The 5,526-nt window shown below is 37.1% G+C and overlaps 2 protein-coding genes across 2 annotated transcripts in view; one reads left to right on the top strand and one right to left on the bottom strand.

Annotated features, from left to right (window-relative positions):
- LOC107727049 (ER lumen protein-retaining receptor 3) overlaps positions 1-3,016 on the bottom strand; it is a 10,680-nt gene extending 7,664 nt beyond the window's left edge. The window contains exon 1 of the mRNA XM_016536804.1: positions 2,916-3,016. The gene's annotated coding sequence lies outside the window, so the exon portion shown is untranslated. The remainder of the gene's footprint in view (positions 1-2,915) is intronic.
- Positions 1,024-5,526, top strand: part of LOC107727044 (ATP-sensitive inward rectifier potassium channel 12-like) — a 10,996-nt gene continuing 6,493 nt past the window's right edge. Inside the window, exon 1 of the mRNA XM_016536796.1 lies at positions 1,024-1,476. The gene's annotated coding sequence lies outside the window, so the exon portion shown is untranslated. The remainder of the gene's footprint in view (positions 1,477-5,526) is intronic.

Raw genomic sequence — 5,526 nt, 5'->3', positions numbered from 1 at the left:
CACACACACACACACACACACACAGGTGATCCTCTCTGACTCAAACGGGACGCGACCCAAAACCTCAATACCAAACACACACACACACACACACACACACGCGCTGTGTGCGAAATTTCGCTGCCAAAAATGTCGGCTATATCTACGTTGTGCATTAATACAATAACAGCATTATTTGTTTGTCTTCCAGTTAAATGCGGCCTATTTCCATGATAATGTCCTAGCAGGATCCTGCCTCACTCCTCCTCTCGTCTCAGCTCGTCTCTCTCGGTGTTTTCTCCCACACACACACTACTGTCAGATTCCCCACCTCCTCCTCATCCAGGCCTCCGCCGCAGAAAACAACAGCTCGCGCAACAACCGCGCGTCTCCATAGAAACCATGCAGTGGCCGCTCTCAAATATCTAAAACGAAATAATCAGGACAGAAATACAGGTCAGAGGTCATAAAACCAGCGTTCACAGACTTTCACGGTTGAAAGTTGTGGTAAACCCCTCAAATGTTGTGTTCGTAACCGTTCGGAATGTCGCCTCATGATGTTAGGTTCTTTATTGGAATCTTTAACATCCGTGGAATCTTTCCATTGCGCAAAAGGTCCTTTATAGTGAACAAGGTTCTCCAAATAATTAAAATGTTGTTTTATAAATGGTTAAAATTTATAAATGGTTAAAATGGTTATTTTAAGAACTGTTCACTGAACAGTGCAAAAGTACTATTGCTGTGAAATCACCTGTATTTTTAAAAGTGCGTTGGTGGTTTAGATTGGTCATATTCTTACAGAATTTGAAAAAAATGTTCAGAGAGTTATGAACACCCAGAGCATGAACATGTTACCCAGAGGAGACAGAAAGAGATGCGGGAGAACATTTGGGTTTGGACGCTAAAATACTTTGACAAGAGGAGGAAGAGAGAGAGACAATCCCTCTAAGAATAGCAGAAAATCTGTGACGCTGAGGAACATGAAAAAGATTAAAAGTCTGTTATCCCACAGACAGAAGGAAAAACAAAGATAATTCAACCAAGACAACTCATCAATGGCCGAGAACACAAGAGCGCCTTCTGATATCCATCATGTCTGGACTAATTTGGACTGAATTTCACTTGACATCAATCTGAAGTGAATATAATCGCAGTGACAGGCTCACATCTTCTTCCTCCTCCTCCTCCTCCGTTATCCGCCGGTCACCCACATGAGCGCGAGACCGCTCGGAGATTACCGCGTGAGGGAAGTCAAAACGGAGAGACCGGAGGGATTAACCCGCGAAAACTACAAGAAAACACAAGCCGCTGGTAATGTCGTGTTAAACATGGGTGTGCTTGGGGAATAGAAGAAAGAAAGAAAGAAAGAAAGAAAGAAAGAAAGAAATCAGGACGAGCGAACGGACTGCGCGTTTACCGCCAAAACACCAAGTGACCGCGAGCAGAAGACAAATTTACGGGAAAAACGTTTACAGATTAGATATTTGCTTTCATACGGTGAGCAATTCTTCATATCTTTATTCATGTGTGTAGTAAGTTTGTCTGATGATACAAATGTCTGAATCGCTATTAAAGTTTTTTCCCCTAGTTTATTTCCATACAACATTCATGAGGAATTATTTTACTGGCTTTTTTAATGACGATGTTGCTGCATATAGTGTAAAATAGGTCCTATATATGGTCAAACAATCTGCGTAATTTACGACAATATGCCGATTTGCCCATTATTATTATCGTTATATTGTTTTAAATAGGAGTCATGTAGAAACACAAATCTATGTTATAAATTATAGCCCACTTTATGTATGTTTTACATTTCTTAAATTAACTAGGCTATAATTTCTAACTTTCAATTGTAGCTAATACAATAGCTATATGGCAATAAACACATTTAAAGGACTGACTTGCAGATCAAATCGATGGCGGATGGGCAGATGAGGGGAGGATAAATGCGGCTGAAACAGAGAAAAGAAACTTGATGTTTTAATGAAAAGAGATTATTCAATGTTTGAGATCACGCACTGATCGCGCGCCGCATCTGGAGCTCTACCGGATTTCCCGCGCGCGCCGAAACGTACCTGCGCGTCATATTTTATGTCACAGTCTCAATCCCGAACATTTGCTGCATGACGAAACCCCTGCGGTCAGTTCGAAGTCATTAAAAGTTTTCTGATGAGTTTCACACTCTGTTTACTACAGAACACTCTAGTAATTAACGACAAAGCTGTTCAAACTGAAAGCGCGCGAAAATGGAGTTCTGTGGCGCGGCTCTTTCGCAGCGCGGGAACGCGTCTCGGGCAGTTTCCAGAATCTGCCGCGTGACTGCATTTGATTCCCCCGATCAATACGAGCTTAATGCACTGACAAAAACAAAATGTTTCCACACTTACAGAAATGTACCACGGTTTTACTATAGTTATAGTTTGGACACCACCTTTGTATTTACATACAGTGCCATGGAAATACTGCGGTATATGTGAATATGTTAATCATTCAGTACCACTGTATATGTCAAAGTATCACAGTATTTTTGTGATATAATAAATGATCAAGAACAGCACTTTTTTTGTAATAGTATAAATATGGTTCAAACCGTCAAAAGTGGTTGTAAAAAGTCTATAGACTTACCCAAAACACACAATGCTATTTTTCAGCCAATATGCCAAACTACAGTGGCCACAAAAAGTGAATCTGAATACCGAAATCACGCTTACGTCAATTGTATCATTTATTGTAAATAAACATGCACAAACTAAATATATAGTCAGATGGTTGTTGGTTTGAAATGCTATAACATTAGATGTTTAAGATGACAACATTGGTGGATTATGTTAATGTGAGTTAGTGTGTGGAACTACAAACAATTGATCTTGGCACTATCAATGCCAACAAGGTCATGGGTTCAGTTCCCACAGATGAACCGATTAAATACATACCTTGAGTGTCTGCCGAGTGCATGAAGGTAAACATCAGCAAAACACCAGCTGTTACTGAAGAGAAAGATCCTGCAGCCTTTGAGATACAGACACTTGATCCAATGAATGGCGTCAGACATGAGAAAATGTGACTTGAGGTGATTAAATACTTGTTTGGGACCACTGTACAAACACAATAAATAAAGCCTTATGAGAAAATGAAATGACACAAAATCATGATTTCTTCAAGTTCTTCAGACAAATTCTTAGTGAAGCACATTAAGAGCTTCATCATTTATCTAGTAAAGAATATTAAATATATAAGATTAAATCTGCTTGAGTCTGAACTCACCTTCTGTCAGTGTGTGTGTGTGTGTGTGTGGTGCTGTCATATTAATCCCACACACACACACACACGGACAGACGGACGTCTCACATTACAGCGCAGGATCTTCAGGGCTCATTTTTCTGGATCTGCATCATATCACTGTTAAAAATGAGAGATGAAGAGATTATTCAAATATAATTTACTGGATTAGGAATCAAGAAAGAAACGTCTCCACACACACACACAGACACACACACAGACACACGCAAACACACACGCACACGCACACACACACACACACACACAGGTGATCAGGGATTAAGTGTGTGTGTGTGTTTATGTTGTGTAACAAAGATTAAGTCCATTTTCATTGTAAAGAGCAGTTATTGAGTCACATGCATCTGTCCTGTTGACGTCTGCATCTCCCACAATCCCACTCTCTCCTCAAACTATTTAATATGTCATTTAAATTGACAATTCATCACAAGACATACTAATCTTTTCAAACAGTAGCTTAGAGGTGTGTGTGTGTGTGTGAGTATATGAGTAGTATGAGTGTATTGTAATGAGACCATAATCATGAGAAACAGAAAACTGCCCTTTAGATATAATACGTCTCCACACACACACACAGACACACACACAGACACACGCAAACACACACGCACACGCACACACACACACACACACACAGGTGATCAGGGATTAAGTGTGTGTGTGTGTTTATGTTGTGTAACAAAGATTAAGTCCATTTTCATTGTAAAGAGCAGTTATTGAGTCACATGCATCTGTCCTGTTGACGTCTGCATCTCCCACAATCCCACTCTCTCCTCAAACTATTTAATATGTCATTTAAATTGACAATTCATCACAAGACATACTAATCTTTTCAAACAGTAGCTTAGAGGTGTGTGTGTGTGTGTATGAGTATATGAGTAGTATGAGTGTATTGTAATGAGACCATGATCATGAGAAACAGAAAACTGCCCTTTAGATATAATCAGATCACTTCACTGTCATTTACAGTGTCATGAAGCGACAGCAAACACAATATAAAATACACAATAAACACACAACCTACAAAATGTACAAGTTCACTCTAAAAACGGGAAGAGCCTAAATTTTTTTTGAGTTATGACAGCTTCTAATGAAATTATGTTTAACCAACAAACACTTAATTTTTTAGCACAAATACAAATTTTAAGTTGATTACTCGAAATAATGTTGCTCCAAATTGTTTCAACTTAATTCAAATGAACTGTTGGCCTTGGAACCAATTAATCTGATCTACGTCAGTTCAAATCAACACCGACACCATGTAAATTTGACCAGTAAGTAAGATATTGCTTGTCACATTAGCTCTACTCTTCAACACAATGGTAAAAACGTTAACCCAACCTAACAGAAACTCTTTTAAATGTCAAACATAACAGCATTAAATACTAACAAGTCTTCCCTTCACTAAAAATACATTAAACAAGTTAATTTTAACATTTAATCTCCTTATCTAATCCTATGCAAAGCATGCTGGGAACTAGAAATCCAATGGACAATTTCTAAAGATATCAAAACAATTTCATTAAGTTACTACAACTTACATTTCAATACAGATATTTCAGGTTAAATTGCACACACTATTAAGTTAATGTAACGATCAACATTATGTCAACAGAACTCAAAATCAAAATAATGTTTGCAACTTCTGTTTTAATTAAATGCATGATTGGAAGATAAAAAGAAAATCTAATTTATTAAGTTGCAGCGATAGATCCCCCAAATTACTTTTTAGAATGTATTTTATATATTTCATACAAAATAAGACCAAATATCCAGCACTACAAACACAATGACAAACTCTAAACACATAATACAATTATTTTGACATTCAGATTAGAAGTTATCAATCACTGCACAGATTTACCCAATCAAACATGAGTATTTTTATTCAAATAATTTTTAAATAAAATTAAAAAAATATTTTCTACTTAAAAATTATTATATTTTAATATACTCTTATTATACACATATATATATATATATATCATATATCACATATTCTGTCATTTAAATGTACAGATGTTCAGATTAAATGTTTAAATACTTTGGAGCCACTTTATATATAAACATAAATGTTATATGTACATTTGAATCTAAAAATATAAGTCTAAATATAGAGCTGAACATTTAGAGAACTTGCAAATCAGTGATGGCTGTTAGCCTACATCTGAGTGTATGTGTGTGTGTGTGTGAGTGTGTGTACGTGTGTGTGTGTGTGTGTATAATAGTGTTGTGTGTGTGTGTGTG

The sequence above is a fragment of the Sinocyclocheilus rhinocerous genome, unplaced genomic scaffold, assembly GCF_001515625.1.
Source record: "Sinocyclocheilus rhinocerous isolate Xijiao unplaced genomic scaffold, SAMN03320098_v1.1 scaffold4110, whole genome shotgun sequence".
In the NCBI taxonomy this organism is placed as follows: Eukaryota; Metazoa; Chordata; class Actinopteri; order Cypriniformes; family Cyprinidae; genus Sinocyclocheilus; species Sinocyclocheilus rhinocerous.
Note: the sequence above shows the minus strand (reverse complement) of the source record. Positions and strands in the feature narration are given on the sequence as shown.